General features: G+C 39.6%; 1 protein-coding gene, 1 non-coding gene and 1 pseudogene across 2 annotated transcripts in view; 1 reads left to right on the top strand and 2 right to left on the bottom strand.

Moving 5' to 3' along the window:
• Positions 1-23,225, top strand: part of LOC145403713 (PX domain-containing protein kinase-like protein) — a 1,006,790-nt gene that overhangs the window by 423,882 nt on the left and 559,683 nt on the right. The window lies entirely within an intron of this gene.
• LOC145403555 (NADH-ubiquinone oxidoreductase chain 1 pseudogene) lies at positions 1,802-13,333 on the bottom strand (annotated as a pseudogene).
• On the bottom strand, positions 4,145-4,944 carry LOC145403870 (small subunit ribosomal RNA). The gene has a single exon (XR_013898064.1). It is a non-coding gene; the product is annotated as a small subunit ribosomal RNA (ribosomal RNA).

The following is a 23,225-nucleotide window of genomic DNA, read 5'->3' as shown; positions in this document are numbered from 1 at the left end:
CTTGATTTTTATGCGTTTAATTCATCCTTTGTCAACGGGTCTTGTGCTATTAATTCAAACGGTTTTGATTTCAATTACTACCGGATTGTTTGCTAAGAGTTACTGGTTTTCGTATATTTTATTTTTGATTTTTTTGGGTGGAATGTTGGTATTGTTTATTTATGTTGCGTCTTTAGCGGCTAACGAGCAATTCAAGGTTAGAAGGGAATTCTTTTTTATCTTTTTTTAGCATTGATTATGAGATTTTTTCTGATTTTTGTGGATCCTGTAATAGTGGCAAATAAGATTGGAGAGTCGACTACGACTTTTTTATCTAAGTATTCTGATATTAGAAATTCTGCTATGAATGTGAGGACTATTTATAATGAACCTAGGGCTATGTTTACGATGTTTATTATTAGCTATTTGTTACTGACGCTGTTTGTAGTTGTTAAGGTGATAAGTTCGTCTTCTAGTCCTTTGCGGTTAATAACTTATGATAACACCATTGCGTAAGTTTCATCCATTGTTAAAAATTGCTAATGGGGCATTAGTTGATATGCCTATTCCGAGAAATATCTCTATTTTTTGGAATTTTGGGTCATTGCTTGGTTTGTGTTTGGTTGTCCAAATTGTTACTGGTCTGTTTCTTGCTATGCATTATGTTGCGCATATTGATTTGGCATTTTCTAGGGTAGCTCATATTCAACGAGATGTTAATTATGGGTGGTTATTACGGACTTTGCATGCTAATGGGGCGTCTTTTTTCTTTATTTGTCTATACCTTCATATTGGTCGGGGGATGTATTTTGGTTCTTATATGATTTTTCATGCTTGAATAGTAGGTTTTGTGATTCTTTTTTTAGTGATGGCGACGGCTTTTTTAGGTTATGTTTTACCGTGAGGTCAAATGTCTTTTTGAGGTGCAACTGTGATTACTAATTTGTTTTCAGCAATTCCTTATATTGGTACTTCTTTGGTTCAGTGGATTTGAGGTGGATTTGCTGTAGAGAATGCTACTTTAACTCGTTTTTTCACTTTTCATTTTTTGTTTCCATTTGTTGTTGCTGCTGCTACTTTGGTCCATATCTTGTTTCTTCATCAGGCTGGGGCGAATAATCCTTTGGGTGTTTTAAGGCAAGTGGACAAGGTTCCTTTCCATCCTTATTTCACTTTCAAGGATATTGTTGGGTTTTTGGTTATGTTAATGGCGCTTGTGTTGCTTACTTTGCTTCACCCTTATCTTTTAGGGGACCCAGACAATTTTATTCCTGCAAATCTTTTGGTAACTCCGGCTCATATTCAGCCGGAGTGGTATTTTTTATTTGCTTATGCGATCTTGCGATCTATTCCTAATAAGTTGGGGGGTGTAATTGCTTTGGTGCTCTCAGTGGCAATTCTTATAATTCTTCCTTTTACTCATTTCTCGAAATTTCAAAGTCTTAGATTTTATCCGTTAAATCAAGTTTTGTTTTGGTTTTTGGTTTCTACAGTTGTTTTATTAACTTGAATTGGGGCTCGTCCTGTTGAAGATCCTTACATTATTACGGGTCAGGTTTTAACGATTTCTTATTTTAGGTTTTATTTGGTTATACCTTTGGCAGCAATGTGGTGAGATAAAATGTTAGATTGGTTGCTTAGTTTAAAAGAAAACAAGTGTTTTGAAAGCATTAGATAAGATTGGTTCTTAGTAATCTTAGGGAGAAGGTGTTTACCTTGTCTTTAATTCCCAAAACTAAAATTTTTATTAAACTACTCCCTAGTTAGATTATTAAAGAAAAACAAAATAGTTTAATTCCTATAAAAAAGATTAGGTAGTTAAGGGAAACTGGAAGGAATCTTTTTCAGGCTAAGTATATCAGCTTGTCGTACCGTAACCGTGGTAGAGTTCCTCGGACTCAAATGAAAACGAAAGCTATGAAAACTAATTTGAAATAAAATAGCAGGCTACATGGATTGGCTCCTAGGAAAATTAATACGAATAGTATTCTTATAAATAGAATTCTTGCGTATTCAGCTATGAAAATTAAAGCAAATCCTCCTCTTCTGTACTCGGTATTAAATCCTGAGACTAGCTCTGACTCACCTTCGGCAAAATCAAACGGGGTACGGTTTGTTTCTGCTAGACAGGAGGCTAGTCATATTAGGGATAGGGGGAGTGTGAATCAAATTATTCACATGTCTTTTTGGAATCGAGTGAAAAGTTCTATATTGAATCCGCCAATTAAAAAGATAAAGGATAAGAGAATGAGAGCAAGTCTGACTTCGTATGAAATTGTTTGGGCTACGGCTCGGAGTCTTCCAAGCATTGAGTATTTACAGTTTGAAGCCCACCCGGCTCTTATGGTTGAATAGACTCCCAGACTTAGACAGCATAAAAAAAATAAAACTCCTGTGTTAAAATTTACTAGTCCGGTTTGATAAGGTAAAATAGCTCAGACTAGGAGAGAAATAAATAGCCTGAACACGGGAGATAGGTAATATGGTAAAAAGTTGGATATAGTTGGTATTGTTTGTTCTTTGGTGAATAATTTTACGGCGTCGGCAAATGGTTGGAGTAGCCCTAGGAATCCTACGATATTGGGTCCTTTACGAATTTGAATGTAACCTAGAATTTTTCGTTCTAAAAGTGTTACAAAAGCAACTCCAATTAGAACTCAGATAATTAAGACTAGGTAGTTTACAACGATAACTGCGAACACAAAATAGTTAGCTTGAACTATTTATAAACCTGTTTATGAGTTTCATAAAATTGAAGCACAAAATATTGTTTAGGCAAAAGTGATGTTCATATTTAGTAAAATTATTTTAACTACCTAATCCTTTCGTACTAAGGTAGTTTAATTTTTTTTAGAAGATAGAAACCGACCTGGCTCACGCCGGTCTGAACTCAAATCATGTAAAATTTTAAAAGTCGAACAGACTTTCTTTCATAACTGCTGCATTATGTAGAGATTTTAATTCAACATCGAGGTCGCAAACTTTTCTTTCGATGGGAACTCTCAAGAAAAATGACGCTGTTATCCCTAAAGTAACTTAATCTTTTAATCTTTAGAAAGGATCAAATTTATTATCAAAAATCTTTGTTTAGAAGTAAAAACAGTTAGTTTATTTATATCTTTGTTGCCCCAACAAAACATTTTTTTAGTATTTTTCCTTACACTAACAAATTGGCTTAATACTAAGTGTGATGTAAAGATTTATAGGGTCTTATCGTCTTTCTAAAATATTAAAGCCTTTTCACTTTAAAGTTAAATTCAATTTTTTTTGTTAAGACAGTATATCTCTCGTTCGACCTTTCATACGAGCCTTTAATTAAAAGACTAATGATTATGCTACCTTCGCACGGTCAGAAATACCGCGGCCCTTTAATAATTCAGTGGGCAGGCCAGACTGTGTAAATCTTCACAAAGACATGTTTTTGTTAAACAGGCGGAAATAATATTTGCCGAGTTCCTTAAATAAATTTTTAATATTTAAAAGATTTTATTTATAATAAAAAATATTATAACATATAAATTTTACTAATGATTTCATAGTAGCTAAACGAGTTAAGTTGAAGTTAATTTTCTAATACTTGATAAAAAGAACCTGTAAAGTTTAAAATATTTTGTTATATTGGTTGAAAAACCTGGAAAAGATGGCTACTTTTAAGCCTACTTTTATAAATGCCTATTTATTGGTTCTATGATTTTTCATTTTGGAAGAAAAAGCTCTACCCTAATCTTCTTAGTTGCATAGCTAAGTAGCTAAGCACGTAAATTAAATTTATTTCTTAGAAAATCAGATATAAAAGCTCGATTGGCATATCACCTCTAATGTTAAGTTTAAAATTTTATTGCTACAAAAACTTTCTCTTAAAATTAGCTATCTTTTTTTCGGGATGATTATTTGCAGATCTAATTTTGAAAACCTATTATACACAAGATACAATTTTTTATATTTACTTTTAAGAATTTTAAGTGTTATTTCTACTTTCTTTCACAATACTTTTTACTTTCACTATATTTATGTTTCGATAAAATCTACTATTTAGAAAAGTGCAAAATTAGTTTTCTTATAATGTTAACGTTCTTATAACAAAAGTAAGATTACTGATTTCAAGATAACCTAGACCATAGGTACTCTTCTCGGTGTAAACGAGCTGCTTATTTCAAGCTCTATCTTGCTTTCCAGGTACACTTTCCAGTACACCTACTATGTTACGACTTATCTCATCTTAGGTTAATGAAAGCGACGGGCGATATGTGCACATTTTAGAGCTAAAATCAGGCTGTCTTATTAAAGCAAACCTTACTTTTAAGTCCACCTTCAAAATTTGTATTCTAAAATTTGTTCGTGATAATATAAATTTTATTGTAACCCATCTTAGCCTATATATTTGCTGCACCTTGATCTAATATTTTAACGTAATTATTTCAATAACTTGTTCTGTAAAAGTTATCTTAATGACGGTATACAAACTATGTAATATAGGTAAGATTTTTCGTGGTTTATCGTTTAAAAGACAGGTTCCCCTAATTAGACTAAAATACCGCCAAATTCTTTGAATTTAGAGCACATAGCTGTTACTAATCAGATATAAATTTTTCTTAAAGGTATAGGAGGGTATCTAATCCTTGTTTATTTCCTTTATTTGTTAACTTATTAATTGAGACGGGTTGATTTGTTTATCTTTGAAAAATTGATTTCACCCTTTATAAAATTAAAAAAATCATTGCTTGTTGGCATAAGAGTTAAATATCGACTTGTATTCACTCTCCCTTCGAGTATAACCGCGACTGCTGGCACAAGATTTAGCCGGAGATAATTCAATTTACTTTTTCCAGTTTTCACTGATATGAAAATAATACACACTGAGATCTATTAGAGCTTGGAGTTTTGACCTTATTAGCCTGGGAGTACTAGATTTTTCATATGTTATTAATTGAAAAGCGAACATTTAAAGCAAGAATCAAACTTATATTTATACTGGTGAAATAAATGGCGTTTGATTGTGTATAACTTAAAAACATGAAAAGTAGATTTTTAGGTATAGTAAATTTTTTCTAAATTCTCCGTTGTTATATATATACATTAAAATAAAACTTATACACATAATTATACAAAAATCCAAGGTAGACATAAAAGGCACACCTACACACTTCTTCCTCCTAGACAGCCACAACCGCCGGATTCATTCCAAGCAAATTCCAAATACTCAATACAATATATGAGAAGTCCTATCTTGATCTTATAAGGCATTGACTCATGCGGCCATATCTCTGATGGAACGGGGTTCGGCTTCGCTCGGGAGACCCTTCCCTCATGTGCTAAAGCATCCATTCCTACAGGGCTCCAAGAGCCTCACCTCAAGATCCCCCTCATAATTTTTATTCTAAAATGGGTCTAATGCCACTCGTTAACTCTATATATTCAGGAGGTCTGAGTCAAGTCTCTCTCATGAATATATAGTGGCCCTTTATTGAACAGATTAGGGTATTGGAAAGCCTAGCTTGGTCTTACTTGATTTTGCTTTTTAGTTGAAATAAAGCGTTGTATTACTATAATTTTTTACAGTGTGTTTAATCAGGAAGGAAAGCGAATTTAAAAATTTTTCTAAAAAGATTGTTCCTGCACGGAACGGGGTTGGAACAAAAAAATAATAAAATGTTTTGTGGAGCTCAAAATTTCTTCTAGATTGGAATTGCTATTAAGTTTTTGTTGTTAGTTTGACTACAATTTAAAAAAGAGATTATATTCGGTAGAGTAAAATTTAGTTTTCCAATACCCTAATCTGTTCAATAAAGGGCCACTATATATTCATGAGAGAGACTTGACTCAGACCTCCCGGATATACTGAGTTAATGAGTGGCATTAGACCCATTTTAGAATAAAAATTATGGGGCCGATCTTGAGGTGATGGCTCATGAGGACCCTGGGAACACTGCCGTTGAGAGCGTGTGTGAAAGGGTCCTCAAGCGAAGCCGAACCCCGTTCCATCAAGGATATGGCCGCATCGAGCTCTTCTATATAAGGGCCTAACCCCATTCGATATGTATGTTTATTTGACCCTAGATTGTGTATATATCCTAACTTAGATAAGCAGGACCGGTGGTGGAATGTTCTGTGCCTGGCTCTTTTACAGTTGTATATGGCTGTCGCTCTACATTGTCTTTATTTTCCTGTATAAGTTAGTACATAAGGCGATTTGATATATATAACTATAACAAGGTGATATTTGAGGGTGTGTTTACCATGTTAAGAATTTTACTTTTTATGAAAAATTTAATGGGGCTGGGGGGAGACTGTATATTGAGAGCTGGTAAACTCTTTATGAGTTGGAGCTAATAATTTTGTGTGAGAGAAGTAAACGGAGTTTACTTCTCTCACACAAAATGAGAGCCATCTGACTATGGAAATGAGAGTCATCTGACTATGTTTGCAGATGATACAAAAATACAAATGAGAATTACTAACACAGACTCTTGTAAAGAGCTACAAGAAGAATTAAATAAACTTCATGAATGGAGCAGTACATGGCAAATGGAATTCAATGTGGACAAGTGTCATGTAATCAAGTTTGGTAAAAGTGGAAAAAGACCTGATTGGGATTATAAGGTAGGAAGTAAAACCCTATACACATCAGAGAGAAAGACCTAGGTGTGATTATCAATAACAGACTATCTCCTGCTGACCACATCAGCGAGAAGGTACGGAACATGTATACACTGCTTGCAAATATGAGAATAGCATTCACATACATAAATGAAGACATGCTAAGAAGGATAATAACATCATTCATTAGACCAACCCTGGAATATGCATTAGTAGTGTGGAGTCCTCATCTCAAAAAGCACATAGACAAGATTGAAAATGTTCAAAGTGCCGCTAGAAGATGGATACCAAGCTTAAGGGACCTAAGCTACGAAGAAAGACTAAATAAACTCAATCTACCAACACTACAGGAGAGAAGGAAAAGAGGTGACATGATAATGCTATATAAATGCATATCAGGAAAGGAGAAAATAGACATAAATGATTACTTAACATATGGAGAAGCATCAGCAAGAGGACACTGCAAAAAACTGCATAAGAAGAGAGGTGATAAAGATGTAAGGAAATTCAGTTTCCCAAACAGAGCAATTGATCAATGGAATGCACTACCGAATGAAATAGTGTGTGCCAAAACAATTCACAAATTTAAGGATATGTACGATAAATATGGTTTAAGACATGAGATAGTACGAGCTTGACTCATTCCTGTAGAGATACAATTAGGTAAGAACAATTAGGTAGGTAGGTAAGAACACACACACACAAACAGGCAAGAAACAGTTATATAAGAATAAGGAGGGAAGCCCAAAAATAGTTTGAGGAGGATATAATAAATATAAGTAGTGATCAACCAAAGCTGTTTTACAGCTACATCAGAAGCAAAACCAAAGTAAAAGATATAATACAATCCATTACGGACGAGGGAATCACTTATACACAAGAGAAAGATATTTGTGAAGCACTAAATAAGAATTTCCAATTAGTTTTTACAGAAGAAAAAAATTTTGAGAGGGACTGTGTGGAACATGCATGTCCACACATACTACCAGATATACAAATAGCAAAAAAAGTAATACAGGAGGAGTTAAGTAGATTAGATAGAGGAAAAGCAAGTGGTCCTGATGAAATTTCATGTTGGGTACTACGAGAATGTGCAAAGGAGTTAAGTAAACCATTATTTTTAATTTTCAAGAAATTCTTGAGTCAAGGTAAACTAACTGATAATTGGAAGAAAGCAACTATTGTCCCCTTATTCAAGAAAGGAAATAGACAAAATCCACTCAACTACCGACCAGTATCACTGACCAGTGTTGTAAGCAAGGTATTAGAAAAGCTTATAAGAAAAGCTTGGGTAAATCATCTAGAAGAACACAATATGATAACAGAAAGACAGTTTGGTTTCTGAAAAGGAAAATCATGTGTTACTAATCTGTTGAGCTACTATGACAGAGTAACAAACACAATACAGGAAAGGGAGGGATGGGTGGACAGTATCTATTTAGATTTCAAGATGGACAGTATCTATTTAGATTTCAAGAAAGCTTTTGACACAGTACCACACCAAAGACTTTTATGGAAACTGTACCATCAAGGAGGAATTAGAGGCAAACTGTTTTGTTGGATGCAAGACTTTCTCATAAAAAGAGAAATGAGAAGAGTACTAAGAGGAAAGTACTCATCATGGAAAGAAGTGACTAGTGGAGTACCACAGGGTTCAGTGCTGGCACCAATCATGTTTTTGGTGTATATATATGATATAAACAGTAACACTGGAAATGAGAGCTACCTGAATATGTTTGCAGATGATGCAAAAATACAAAGGAGAATTACTAACACAGACTCTTGTAAAGAGCTACTGGAAGAATTAAATAAACTTCATGAAAGGAGTAGTACATGGCAAATGGAATTCAATGTGGACAAGTGTCATGTAATCAAGTTTGGTAAAAGTGGAAAAAGACCTGATTGGGATTATAAGTTAGTATATAAAACCCTATACGCATCAGAAAGAGAGAAAGACCTAGGTGTGATTATCAATAACAGATTATCTCCGGCTGACCTTCAGCGAGAGGGTACGGAACATGTATACACTGCTTGCAAATATGAGAATAGCATTCACATACATAAATGAAGACATGCTAAGAAGTGATAATAACATCATTCATTAGACCAATCCTGGAATATGCATCAGTAGTCTGGAGTCCTCATCTCAAAAAACACATAGACAAGATTGAAAAAGTTCAAAGTGCCGCTAGAAGATGGATACCAAGCTTAAGGGACCTAAGCTATGAAGAAAGACTAAATAAACTGAATCTACCAACACTACAGGAGAGAAGGAAAAGAGGTGACATGATAATGCTATATAAGTGTATATCAGGGAAGGAGAAAATAGACATAAATGATTACTTAACATATGGAGAAGCATCTGCAAGAGGACACTGGAAAAAACTGCACAAGAAGAGAGGTGATAAAGATGTAAGGAAATTCAGTTTCCCAAACAGAGCAATTGATCAATGGAATGCACAACCGAATGAAATAGTGTGTGCCAAAACAATTCACAAATTTAAGGATATGTACGATAAATATGGTTAAAGACACGGGACAGTACAAGCTTGACTCATTCCTGTAAAGATACAATTAGGTAAGGACAATTAGGCAAGGTAAGAACACACACACGAGAGCATGGAAGGATGACGAATACCATGAGATGTTGTCAGGTATGGCTAGCTATTTACAAAAAATAATTGAGAAAAGCAATAATATAATTTTGGTGGGTGACTTTAACTGTAAAGAGGTGAACTGGGAGGAATGGTACTCGGGAGGCGGCGAGGATTCGTGGGGCACTATGTTATTAAATATAATAATGAATAATGTGATGACGCAATGGGTCAAAGAAGAGACACGGATTCGAGGTGAGGACACATCAGTAAGGTTAGATTTACTGTTTACCAAAGAACCCGATGTAATAGAATAATTGAAATATCTCTGTCCTTTAGGAAAAAGTGATCATGTGGTCATTGAGTTCCAGATGTTAATAGGGAATGTTGAGCCAAGAGACGAGCTTCATAGACAGGGAGGATACAACTTTGGGAAAGCAAATCTTGCATCCAACAAAACAGTTTGCCTTGAATTCCTCCTTGATGGTACAGTTTCCATATGAGTCTTTGGTTTGGTACTGTGTCAAATGCTTTCTTGAAAGCTAAATAGATACTGTCCACCCATCCTTCTCTTTCCTGTATTGTGTCTGTTCATCTGTCATAGTAGCTCAACAGATTAGTAACACATGATTTTCCTTTTCTGAAACCAAACTGTCTTTCTGTTATCATATTGTGTTCTTCTAGGTGATTTACCCAAGCTTTTCTTATAAGCTTTTTAATACCTTGCTTACAACACTGGTCAGTGATACTGGTCGGTAGTTGAGTGGATTTTGTCTATTCCGTTTCTTGAATAAGGGGACAATATTTGCTTTCTTCCAAATATCAGGTAGTTTACCTTGACTCAAGGATTTCTTGAAAATTTAAAATAATGGTTTACTTAACTCCTTTGCACATTCTCGTAGCACCCAACATGAAATTTCATCTGTACCATTTGCTTTTCCTTTGTCTAATTTACTTAACTCCTCATGTATTACTTTTTCTGATATTTGTATATCTTGTAGTATGCGTGGACATGCATGTTCCACATAGTCCCTCTCAAAATTTTTTTCTTCTGTAAAAACTGATTGGAAATTCTTATTTAGTGCTTCGCAAATATCTTTCTCTTGTGTATAGGTGATTCCCTCCTCCGTAATGGATTGTATTATATCTTTTACTTTAGTTTTGCTTCTGATGTAGCTGGTAAAATAGCTTTGGTTGATCACTACTTTTATTTATTATATCCTCCTCAAACTGTTTTTGGGCTTCCCTCCTTATTCTTGTATAATCGTTTCTTGCCTGTTTGTAATTGTTATATACTCTTTCACTATTGTGTCTTCTGTATCTATTCCACAACAAATCTCTTCTTTCTTTTGATTTTTTACATTCTGTATTGAACCATTTCTGTATTTTCTTATCTGCTTCTTTGTGCTGTGGGATGTACTTCTGGACTCCTATTTCATAAAATTCACAGAATTTTTTATATACAGCATTTAAATCTTGTCCTCTAAGCTCATTCTCCCAATCAGTTTCTAAGAAGTACTTCTTTAGGTCATGATAATTTCCCTTTTTATAGTTTAGGCTCTTTTTGTAACTTTCATTTCTGTTAACTATGTCATATGCTATCCTGAAGTTGCAATTAAGTACTGCATTGTCGCTTTTGCTGAGTGGAGGGTGATATATTAAACTGTCAATATCATTTTCTTGCCTAGTAAATATGAGATCTAGCATTGAAGGTACATCAAGTCCTCTTTTTCTGGTGGTTTCCCTCACATGTTGCGTTAGGAAAAACTTTTGCATGAGATCCAGGAGCTTTTGATCCCAGCAGCTTTCTTGGCTTATTATATCTAGAGTATTCCAATTTATATTTGTATTAAAATCTCCAGTTAGTATAATTCTTTCCGATTTCTCTTCCATTTATGTAGTAATGCTCTTAAACTCTGAATTGTACTGTGTGTGTGTGTGTGTGTGTGTGTGTATAGGAGGGGAGTGTTGTTTAAGGTGAGGTGTGGAATGTGACTGCATTTTGCTGTCCAGCTTGTGAGAAGGGTCACTGTAGATTTGGCTGGGGCTATTTTGAGCCTGTTTGTGGTGAACCATTCGTGTAGTTGGTTGTGGTAAGTTTGAAGGATGTGAATCCTCTGGGGAGAGTGAGTGGTGTGGTGGAGAGATTTGCAATGCGTACTGCTCCGATGTGGGGGGGAGAGGAAGATAGGTGACAGTAGGCAGGAGGAGAAGGCCCCCCGTGGTAGGCTGGGGTAGAACAGGACGGAGGTGCCAGTAGGTCTGTTCAGCTTTAGCCAGGCCTTGTGCTGGGGGGGGGGAATGGTCAGGTTGGAAGCAATGGTTGCGGGGAAGGTGGGGTGGGGAGGAGCGGGGTGGGCAGGGTGGGTGGTGGGTAGGGTGGGGGGGGCAGGGTGAGGGGTGTGTGTGTGCCATGCCAAGTGGCTGCGCAGGGGGGTCTGGAGGTTTCTGAAACTGGAGGCGCCGTTTGTGGCAGCTGATGTTGGTGCGTAGTTTTTGTAGGGGGTGCAGTCCCAGGTAGCCATCATAGGCATGTCAGGTTGAGTCAGAGACGATGAGCTTATGTTTGGTGGAAAGTTGCTGGTGGGTGTCGGCTTGTAGGGCCAGGGTCTCCCCACTTATTGGCAGGGGGCCATCCCCCGCGTCTACAAGGTGAGGTGAGGTGGGAAAAGCGGGCTGAAGGCAGATGTGTGACGGGAGTAGAAATGCATGTACAGACAAGATCTGGCCGCTCTCGTGTTGACCAGCAGCCTTGCTTTTACCCCGTTCAGTCTCATCTTGTCATAGACTGGGGGGGTGGTATTTCTGTGAGATGGCCCCCGCTACCATGGGGAGGTGCAGGGGCGGTCCTAAAAATTCAGCTGTTGTGGCTCCATATTCCCAGGGTCGGCGTAGTCGGTGGCTGCAGTATCGTCCTTGGCGCCTTCGTCGTCTATTGTTAAGACCTTGCAGCACCCCTGAGTGGTCGTCCTGCGCCGGGCAGCCTTCATTTGTTCACGGATGTCGTGGAGGGAGCAGCAGCATTTGCAGGCGACGAATTCCCATTGGTTAATTTATATTAGGTTTTGGTTTTCTTTGGGATTGGGGCATCTCTTGGTAGGGGGCGCCGTAGGTACGGAAGGTGTTGGTGATAGGTTTGGGTGGGTGGAGGGCGTCCGTTGTTTCTGGTGTTGCTGTGTCCTGTGGGAGGGGAACTTGCTTACTGCACCGATGTGTTGGGGGGTGGAGCGGGCGGCTAGGAGGCGCCGCACGAGCTGTAGGTCCCTCTCGAGGTCTGCTGAAGGGTCGTATATGGTAAAGTTCTCCCTTATGGTGCTGGGGAAAATCCTCAACAGTATGTTACATATGTGTTGCTCCTGGGTGGCTGCGTCTGTCTCCGGGTAGGCGGCCGTGATGAGTCGCCTGGCCTGGGTGAATGTGTCATTCTGGTTTCTGTCATAGGTGAGGACGTCGAGCTGTGACAGAGCTACAACTTTCCCAAAGACGGCGTGACTGCCTGCATCATGATTTGTGAAAACCTCCAATGTTAACCGCGGGATGATCTTGGAGGCGATACTTCATACTGCCTTGCCCAGGAGCGGCAAGGTGACTGCTATCTTCTCCCTGTCATTTTCAAAGCCTATGTCCAGTAGTGGCTTAACCATGGACAGGTATACATTAATTTCATATTGCAGAGGACCGAATTTTGGCAGTTGGACGTGAGGTTTGACCACCATTGTGGTAGATTTCCCAGTTTTGTTCCTCTTTGTATTCTGATCGGGTCAAGAACCACCACTGTCCACCAGTGTTATGCTAGGTGTTTTTAGGTTGACTTCTCACTCTAAGAACACTAGGTACTGAGCGGGGTCCTCTTTCAAGACCAGAACTAGAATACACTACAAGAGGAACAGGGCATAGAAACTCGGCAGGCCAACCTTACACATATTGCCTTAATTGTAATCCTCCCAATATACAACAATAATATACAGTACAGGCAAGGATGGACACTGTCAGGCTTCAATATACACAGTAATAGATGGTGCAGGTAAGTATAGTCACTCTCAGGCTTCACTATACAACAATAACATACAATACAGGGAAATACAGACACTGTCAGGTTCCTTCTTGGGCTGCTGGGGCCTGGCCTGATTACAGGTGGCGCCCGGGTGTGGGAGGCAGGTCATCAGACGTCCCCTCCCGTAGGGGGCACAGAACTTCTGCCAGGGGTGAGGTTGTCCGGGTGGGGCTGCTGGTTGGCGTGCAGGGAGGCCCTTTCCTGGTGGGGCCCTCGACCTGTGGTGTGGCCCTCAGGACTGGGGCCAAACGGGGCTAACAGGCGCGCCTGCCTTCGCCTGGTCCTGGCAGAAGGTCGTCTGCAGGTGGGACTTAGGAGGTCCCGCCCCGGGGTCCTGGGGGTGTCCCTGGATGACTGAGGGCTGTGGTCCCCACTGGGCTGGGCCCCCGTCAGGAGCTGCCTGCGGTGTCCCTTCTTAGTGGCGTCCATCAGCGGCATGCTTTGTCCAGGGGCGGCTTGTAGACTGTGGATCCTCAGGTCCGGGAGAGGTCCTCGCCACCACTCCTGGAACTGCAATTCCTCTGGGGGGCTGCATCTGTGAGGAGAGAGAGAGAGATGTCCCACTCGGCGTCCGGATGGGTGGTGAGCCGAGCCAGGGACTTCCTCTGAAGGGGTGGTCTCAAGGGCTGTGGATGAAGGGCGTACAGTGGCTGTCCCTTCCCCGGTGTGTACAGTGACCATCACCGCGGTGTTGCTTGGGACTGTCTGGAGACAAGTCCCACCCCGATCCTGACAAGGGCTGGTCCGACTGAGATGTAGTTGGCCAGGACTATTCTCCTGCTTGTGGATGTGTTGAAGGGAAGAGGGGCGCAGGGCTGTGGGACATCTAGGCCCCTCTTGCTCGGACCTGGCACTTTCTCTTCATATCACTCCGTGGTCTCCTGCAGTGGGTGTGGGGCTGTGGGTCCTTCCTGGAGTGGGTGTTGCAACACCTCTCCCTGGGTGTGTTGGGGGGGAGGGCATATCAGTTATATATTATGTCTATTTTCTGTTCCCCTGAGATGCATTTATATAGCATAAACATGTCTCCTCTTTTTCTTCTCTCCTGTGGTATTCGGCCCCCCTGTGGCGGGGGGGACACAATCTGGCCACACTATGGAGCGGTACTACTACTCTGCGGCCAGGTTGTGTTAGGAAGAATACTGCCACCGTATTCCCTGCGTGCCGTAAAAGGTGACTAAAAGGGGCAGGGTGAGGGGACTAGGGACCCCCTCCTCTGCTTTTTAGTTCCTAAAAAGAGACAGACCAGAGAAAGGGATGGGGGATTGAGTTATCCCCATACCCTGAAGATTGGGCCTATGAATGTGCATGGATGTAGTACGATTGAGGCTAAAAGGGAGGAGATTGGGAGAATGTTTGTGAGAAGAAAGTTGGATATGTTAGCTTTGAGTGAAACGAAGATGAAAGGGAAGGGTGAGTCTATGTTTGGATGTGTGAATGGAAGATTGTCAGGTGTTGATAGAGGAAGGGCAAGAGAAGGTGTGGCCTTGTTAGTGAGTCCGGAAGTACAGCAGTGTGTGATTGAATGGAAGGAAGTGTCATCGAGACTGATGTGGGTGAAGCGAAATTTGAACGTGAGTTGTGGGTGTTTGTGAGTGCATATGGGCCTGGTAGTGAAAGGGATGAAGAAGAGAGGGATTCTTTCTGGAATGATGTTGCTGAGTGTCTGCAGAGTTTTGGAACGAATGTGGATGTGGTAATGATGGGAGATCTGAATGCTAGAGTGGGAAATGTAGCAGTTGAAGGCGTAGTTGGTATGCATGGTGTGCCTGGAAGAAATGAAAATGGGGAGTGCATGATAGGGATGTATGTTGACTGAGAGATGGTGATTAGAAATATGCTGTTTGAGAAGAAAGAATTTATAAGTATACATGGGTGAGACAGGAGGGTGGAATGGTTGTGGATAAAGCATTGATGGACTATGTGGTTGTGTCCAGGAATGTAATAGGAAGATTGTTGGATGTGGAAGTTCTGAGAGGGGAGGGTGGAGGTATGTCTGACCACTATCTGGTGGAGGGAAAGTTAAGAGTAGGTAAGAGATGGGTGAGAGCTAGGAGGGTTAGGTGTGTCAGGGAGGTTTTGAAAGTGAGTGAGTTGGATAAAAGAGAGAAAATGATAGAGTATCAGGAGAAATTGAAAGATGAGTGGAACGCAGTGAAAGATCAGGAAAATGGCAGTGTGGAGGACGAATGGCAGTTTTTAAGAGTGCTGTGGTGGGGCATGTAGAAGAGGTGTGTGGTGTGAGACGTGTGGGTGGTGGTGTAAGAAAAGGAAATGAATGGTGGTGCGAGGAAGTAAGTATGGCTGTGGCTGAGAAGAGACGTGCATATGAAGTGTGGCTGCAGAGAAAGGATGAGGTGTCATATGAAAGGTATAAGGAAAAGAGGAATAGGGCGAGAAGGGCTGTGCGTAATGCTAAAGTGGCAGCAGATGAAAGGTGGTGTAGGTGACTGACTGAGAATTTTCAACAGAATAAGAAAATGTTCTGGAAGGAGGTGAAAAGGGTGCGAAAGGGAGAGTCTGGGAAGGAAGTGCAAGTAAAAGCAGGTAATGGAAGGATGTTAATTGAGATGGATGCAGTAAGGAAGAGATGGGCAGAGTAGTTTGAAAGATTGTTAAATGTAGAGGAGGAAAGGGTGGCTGAGATTGTGGCGGATGGAAGGGTGCAAGGAATAAATTTGTTGGGAGAGTTGAATGATTCTTTGATCACGAAGGAGGAAGTGGAGAAGGCAGTAAAGGAGATGAAAACAGGGAAAGCTGCAGGTATAGATGGGTGTGCTGTGGAATGCCTGAAGGGTGGTGGAGTGACTATTGTTGACTGGTTAGTAAGATTGTTGAATGTGTGCATTGTGAAAGGTATGGTGCCAGTTGACTGGGCAAGTGCTTGTGTGGTCCTGCTGTATAAAGGCAAGGGTGATAAGTATGAATGTACTAGCTGTAGGGGTATGTCTCTTGAGTGTTGTAGGTAAGGTGTATGGTAGAGTGTTAATTATGAGAGTTAGAGAGGGTACAGAGGGAGTGATTGGTGATGAGCAGTGTGGCATTAGGAGAGGGAGGGGATGCGTGGAACAGGTGTTCACTGTGAGACAAGCGTGTGAAAAGTATTTAGCGAAAGACAAGGATGTGTTTTGGGCATTCATGGATTTAGAGAAAGCGTATGATAGAATTGATAGGGAGGGTTTGTGGACTGTTTTAAGATTGTATGGACTTGATGGTAGGTCACTAAAAGGGGTGAAAAGTTTTTATGTAACTAGTACAGCTTGTGTAAGAGTGGGAAATGTTGTGAGTTATTGGTTTCCCATGAGAGTGGGGCTGTGACAGGGATGTGTGATGTTGCCTTGGTTGTTTAATATTTATATAGATGGTGTTGTAAGGGAGGTGAATGCACGAGTGTTAGGTGGAGGTCAGAGTCTGGTGAATGTTGATGGTGGAGAGTGGAATCTGAAGCAGCTGCTGTTTGCAGCACTGGTGGCTGATTCAGAGGAGAGATTGAGACAGTTGGTAGAGGAGTATGGAAGGGTGTGTGAAATGAGGAAATTGAAAGTAAATTAGAATAAGAGTAAAGTGATGAAGTGTACGAGGTTGGTAGATGGTAGGGGGCTGAATATAGTTTTGAATGGTGAGTTGCTTGGGGAGGTAGAGTGTTTTAAATATTTAGGGTCACATGTTGCTGTGGATGGAAGAATAGATGCAGAAGTGAAGGTTAAAATGAATGAAGTAGGTAAGGTGCTGGGAGGAACGAAAAAAGTGTTTAGATGTCATTCGCTTAGAATGGATGTAAAGAGAAGGCTGTATGAGGGTGTTGTGGTACTGACTGCATTCAATATGGGTGTAGCAGAGAGGAAAAGTTTGAATGTAATGGAGATGAGGTGTCTGAGGAGTATGTGTGGAGTGACGTGTATGGATCGAGTGAGAAATGATGAAGTGCGAAGGAGAACTGGAGTTGTTTGGGAGATGGCTGGTAGAGTTGAGCAGAGGGTGTTGCGATGGTTTGGGCATGTGGAGAGAATGGCAAATGAGCGATTGGTGAAAAAGATAACTAGATCTGATGTGAGAGGTGTAAGGCTGAGAGGGAGACCACGAATAGGTTGGATGGACAGTGTGAAGAGAGCGCTGGATGCGAGAGGGATGTCTGTTGAGCAAGGTAGAGTGGCTGAGTGTGACAGAAATAAATGGAGAGAAATTGTGAATGAATAAATGATGATGCAGCCCTGAGGGGATATTCTCCCGCATTTGATCTGATCAGCTAGTCAGGTCAGGTGCGGTTAAGGGGATGGGTCTATTATGATGTGGCAGGGGTAAACCAGCTCTGCTGTCGGGCCCTGCTGTGGATGTCACTGATTGCATTGCGCAGTTGACCCTTGTGCGGTGTGATGCGGTGAGGATCTGTCCCTTCTCCCCTTTGGGGCTAAGATGCGAATAAATGAGTTTGAATGGATGAGTAAATGGGGAGTGTGTTGTCCTGTCTCGGGTACCTCCCTTTCCTTGGGGGAAGCAGCCTAGGTATATAGATAGATAGTATTCGTAGATTCAGTTTTTCTAATCTTTCTTCATAGCTGAGTATCCTTCAAGCTTGGTATCCATCTTGTAGCTGCCCTTTGTACTTTTTCAATCTTATCTATGTGTTTTTTGATGATGTGGGTTCCATACTGTTGATGCATATTCCAGGGTTGGTCTGATGAATGATGTTATTATCTTTCTCTGCATGTCTTCATTTATTTATGTGAATGCTGTTCTCATATTAGCATGCAGTGTATACATGTTATGTACCTTCTCATTGAAATGGTCATCTTGAGATTGTCTGGTATTGATAAGTACTCGCATGCCCTTCTGTCTGTCTGATGTGTATTTTTTTTTTTCCCTAACGTATGATCCCAATCTGGTCTTTTCTCACTTTTACCAAATTTAATTACTGTACATGACACTTGACCTCATTGAATTCCATTTGCCATTTATTGCTCCATTCATGAAGCTTGTTTAATTCCTCGTGCAGCTCTTTGCAAGACTCTTTGTTAGTAATTTTCCTGTAGAGTTTTGCATCATCCGTAAACATATTTAGATAGCGTCCATTTCCATTGTTACTGTCTGGCATTTATATATATTAAAAACATAATTGGTGCCAGCGCCAAGCCTTGTGGCACTCTGCTAGTCACTTCCCTCCATGATGAGTAATTTTTCCTTAATATTGTTCTCATTTCCCTTTTTCTAAGAAAATCCTGCACCCTACAGTGCAGATTCCCTTGAATACCTCCTTGATGGTACAGTTTCCATACAAGTCTTTGGTGCGGTAGTCTGTCAAAGGCTTTCTTAAAATCTAAATAGATGCTGTCCACCCATCCTTCTCTTTTCTGTAATGTTTCCATAACTTTATCATAGTAGCTTAATAGATTAGTAACACATGATTTTCCCTTTCTAAAACCAAACTGTCTTTCTGTTATCATACTGTGTTCTTCTAGATGTTTTACCCAAACTTTCCTTATCAGCTTCTCTGGTATCTTACTTAGAGCACTAGTCAGTGATACTGGTCAGTAGTTGATTGGACTTTGTCTATTCCCTTTCTTGAATAGGGGAACAATATTTGCTTTCTTCCAAATGTCAGGTAGTTTACCTTCATCTAAGGATTCCTTGAATATGAAATACAATGGCCTGCTTAACTCTTCTGCACATTCATGTAGCACCCAACCTGAAATTCCGTCAGGACCATCAGCGTTTCCATTGTCTACTTTTCGTAACTCTTCCAGTACTTCTTTTTTTGATATTTGTATGTCTGGTAATACATGTGGGCATGCATGTTCCGTATCATCTCTCTCAAATTTTCTTTGTGTTGTAAAAACTGTTTGGAAGTTTTTAGTTAGGTCTTCACAAATATCTTTCTCTTTTTTATAGATGATCCCCTCATCTGTAATGCACTGTATTTTGTCTTTAACTTTGGTTTTGCTTTTGATGTAGCTGTAAAAAAGCTTCGGTTGAACACTACTTTTATTTTATAATGTCCTCCTCAAACTGTCTCTGAGCCTCCCTCCTTATCTTTGTATAATCATTTTGGCTGCTTATGGTTGTTATATGCCCTCTCACTATTATGTCTTCTGTATCTATTCCACAGCAAGTCTCTTTTTTTTTTTTTTTTATTAACATTCTGCATTAAACCATTTCTTTTATTCATTTCTGATGCTGTGTGCTGTGGGATGTAATTTTGGGCTCTGTGTCATAAAGATCACAGAATTTTCTATATATAATATTAAATCTAGTCCTCTTAAGTTCTTTTTCTCAATCTGTTTTTAAAAAGTACTTCTTCAGGTCATGATAGTTGCCCTTTATATAATTTACACTCTTTTTGTAACTCTCATTGCTGATAACGTCATACGCAATCCTGAAGTTACAATTTAATACTGCATGGTCGCTTTCGCCAAATGGAGGTTGGTACATTATACTGTCAGTTTTATTTTCTTGCCTGGTAAATATAAGATCTAGTACTGATTGATCATGAAGTCCTTTTTTTCTGGTGCTTTCCTTTACATGCTGTGTAAGGAAAAACTCCTGCATGAGATCTGGGAGTTTTTGGTCCCAACAGTTCTTATGGCTTCTCACTTGTAGTGTATTCCAATTTATTTTGAAATCTCTTGGTAATGTAATTCTTTCTGATTTCTCTTCCATTCTATGTACAGTAATAATGTTCTTGAACTTTGAATTGTACTTTCTGCCAGGTCTTTATATTCGCCTCTTTCTCAGGTGTTTGTTTTGGGTGGCATGTATAAATTTGTCACAATTAATTTCCCTTCAGATGTGTTAATTTCAAATGCAATCATTTCTGCTTGTGAGTTTTCTTTGTTAAGATTATAATTTCTCCTCCCTTTATTAAATTTCTGTCTCTTCTCTGTATGTTGTATTCTTCTAAGTTTAGGGTATCATTGGATATCTTTGGGGTTAATTTTGTTTCAGTTGGGCGAATAATGTGTGGTTTCTTTTCTTTGATGTAGTCTTTTATCTCTGATAATTTAGACACTATTCCATCTACATTAGAGTACATCAACCTAACCATCTTGTTTACACACTTGCCATAACATGAGTTTCCTACTTTCCTCCTTTTTGTTCCCTGTTGGTTATGTACCACTTTCATACCTGCAATCCAATTACTTTGTAAAAAATTGTACTCTTCTCTTCCTCTGATCTTTCCTCATTCTTTGTTTTTGCCTCCTCCCTTTTCTCTTTTAATATTCCCAATTCCTTAATAGTAAGGCATCTTTTTATCCATACTATTTTATATTCCTCTTTTTCCATTAGTTTGTTTGCTTTTTTTAGTATTTCCTTAGCAGTGTTCACACTCTGAAGGTTACTTTTAGGGGCCTTGACTTATTTCTCTCATATTTACTTAACCTTTTGTGTTCCTGTATGTCTTTATTTCAGATTTCCTCTGGCACTTCCTTCAGTATGGTCATTATATTTGCCATCTCCCTTTTTTCTCTCAATTTTTTTTTTAATTTCTTCCTCATCAATGCCAGTGATTACTATAGACATATTGATATCTAATGAATCTTTGGCCAATTTTGGGTTGTTTTGGATGATTTTTTTCACTTCCTTTCTATTGCTTTTTTCTTCGACTCTCATTTCTAAGCGTTTCCTTACTTTCAGCATTTCAGCATATGTAGTTTCTACATCATCTTTATAACTTTGCATCACTTCATTCACCTGGGTTATCTTCTCTTCAGTATCACTATTTTAGTTTATCAGACTGCTTGCTTGCCTAATTGTATCATTTCTAAACTCCTCCATAATACTCTTACATTTAAGAGCTGTACTAGCCATATCACCAACCTTCCGTTTAAATGGACCCACCTCGAGTCCCAGCTCATCTATTGTTGTGTCTTTCTTGTTTAAGTATTTGGGTAGTGTGATGAGTAAGGATGGAGGTTTGGAGGGTGAAGTGCTTGAAAGGGTACAGCAGGGAAGAAAGGTTGCTGGTTCCTTGAAAGCAGTGATAAGAAACAGGGAAGTGAGCATGGAAGTGAAAAAGTTACTACATGACAGTATTGTGATACCAACTCTAACGTACGGAAGTGAAGCTTGGACATTGTTGGAAGGACACAAGTCAAGAGTGAGAGCAGTGGAAATGAGTTATTTAAGAGGAGCCTGTGGAGTCACGTGGAGAGACAGGCTGACGAATGAGGATATAAAGGAGCGTTGTGGTGTGGATGTAGATGTGATAGGAAGCGTTATGAAGAACACACTGAGGTGGTTTGGCCATGTGGAGAGGATGGAGGGTGAAAGACTGACGAAGAGAGTGTATGTGAGTGAGGTGGAGGGGGGAAGAGGGAGGGGGAGGCCGAGGATGAGATGGAGGGATGAGGTGGAGAGGTATATGAGAGAGGGGGGTGTGAGTTGGGAGCAGGGCAGTGAAATGGAGGTGGACAGGGCGACTTGGAAGCGATTTGTTTGTGGCCACCCCAAACGGGATTGAGGCGTCTGGCAATAGATAGATAGATAGATAGATTTTTCATTTTCCTCTTTCTGCATATGCAGTTCTTAATTTCATCCATTTCACTCTGAAATGCCCTTTCCAATCTATTTACCCTTTCTACTAGTTTGTTTGTTTCCATTTCAACCAGTTCCTGGGAGAAATCATCCTGTTTTCTACCCCTTTCCCTCTTCCCAATTCCTTTCATATTTGTTTCACTTAATTTGGTTGTCCTGTTCTGTTAACTGTGTGGAAAAGAACAGAGTTTTTACTTATAATTATGCATCTCACTTACCTGTGATACTATAGTCAAAACAGCTGAGCCTTCATCAACACATTCCTGCACTATTTGGCTGTGTTCTGTTTTGTGGGCAACATTCTTGCTTAAACTATCTCTCTTATTTTAGAACACCATTTAGTTAACCCTGTACAGAGCTTCACTCATTAAAAGTACTGGTTAGGTATAGCCAATTGTAGCCAAGAGAAGCCAGCTCGGAGCGAGGCAATATGGCGTGTTGTCTCTCTGACTGTGTGTGTGTGTATTTACCTATTTGTAGTATACAGGAATTGAGCTAAGCTCATGCTGTCCTGTCTCCATATCTACATTTATCTAGTCTAGTTTTAAACACATGAATGTTCTTTGCCTGCACCACCTCCTCGTCTAAGTCATTCCAAATACTTATGCTTCTGTTTGGGAAACTGAACCTTTCAAGATTATTAAGGGATCTAATTTTCCTCAACTTGAAGTCATGACCTCTTGTTCTTCCATCACCCAACACAAAAAGATCCTCTCTATCGACTATTTCCAATTCTCTTACATTTCTAAATATCGTGATCAGGTCACCTCTTTCTCTTCTCTCACACAGGGTTGGTAACTTCAGTTTTTCCAGTCTTTCCTCGTAGGTGAGTTCCTTTAAACATGGTATCATCCTTGTTGCCATCCATTGAACCCTGTCTAGTTTATCAATATGCTTCTTTAAATGAGGTGACCATACCACAGCTGCATACTCTAGCCTTGGTCTTATCATGGTCACTATCAACTCCCTCAGCATTTCCTTGTCCATATAATTAAAAGCCACTCTCATATTGGTCAGTAATCCATAAGTTCCTCTAATGATTTTGTTTATATCTTTTTCTGGTGACAAGTCATCCTGAATAGTCACTCCCAAGTCTTCCTCATCTGGTCTCTTACAAATCATCTCATTGCCCGTTTTATATGTCCAGTGTCGTCTTTTTTCACTCATTCCCATTTCTAATACATGACACTTCTTGCCATTAAAATCCATTTTCCAAGTCTGGCTCCAGCTGTGGAGTTTGTCCAAGTCCTCTTGCAATTCTTTACAACTATCAGTACCTTTAATATGTTTCATGATTTTAGCATCATCTGCGAATATACTTATGTAACTATTTAAACCCTCTGGCAAATCATTTACATAAACTAGAAACATTATTGGGGCTAAGACAGAGCCCTGGGGTGCTCCACTAGGCACGTTTCTCCACTGTGAACCATATCTCTTATAACTGTTCTCATCTACCATCCTATCAAATA

Source organism: Coenobita brevimanus, chromosome 61 (genome assembly GCF_032717465.1).
Source record: "Coenobita brevimanus isolate Jiangsu-jjx chromosome 61, ASM3271746v2, whole genome shotgun sequence".
In the NCBI taxonomy this organism is placed as follows: domain Eukaryota; kingdom Metazoa; phylum Arthropoda; class Malacostraca; order Decapoda; family Coenobitidae; genus Coenobita; species Coenobita brevimanus.
Note: the sequence above shows the minus strand (reverse complement) of the source record. Positions and strands in the feature narration are given on the sequence as shown.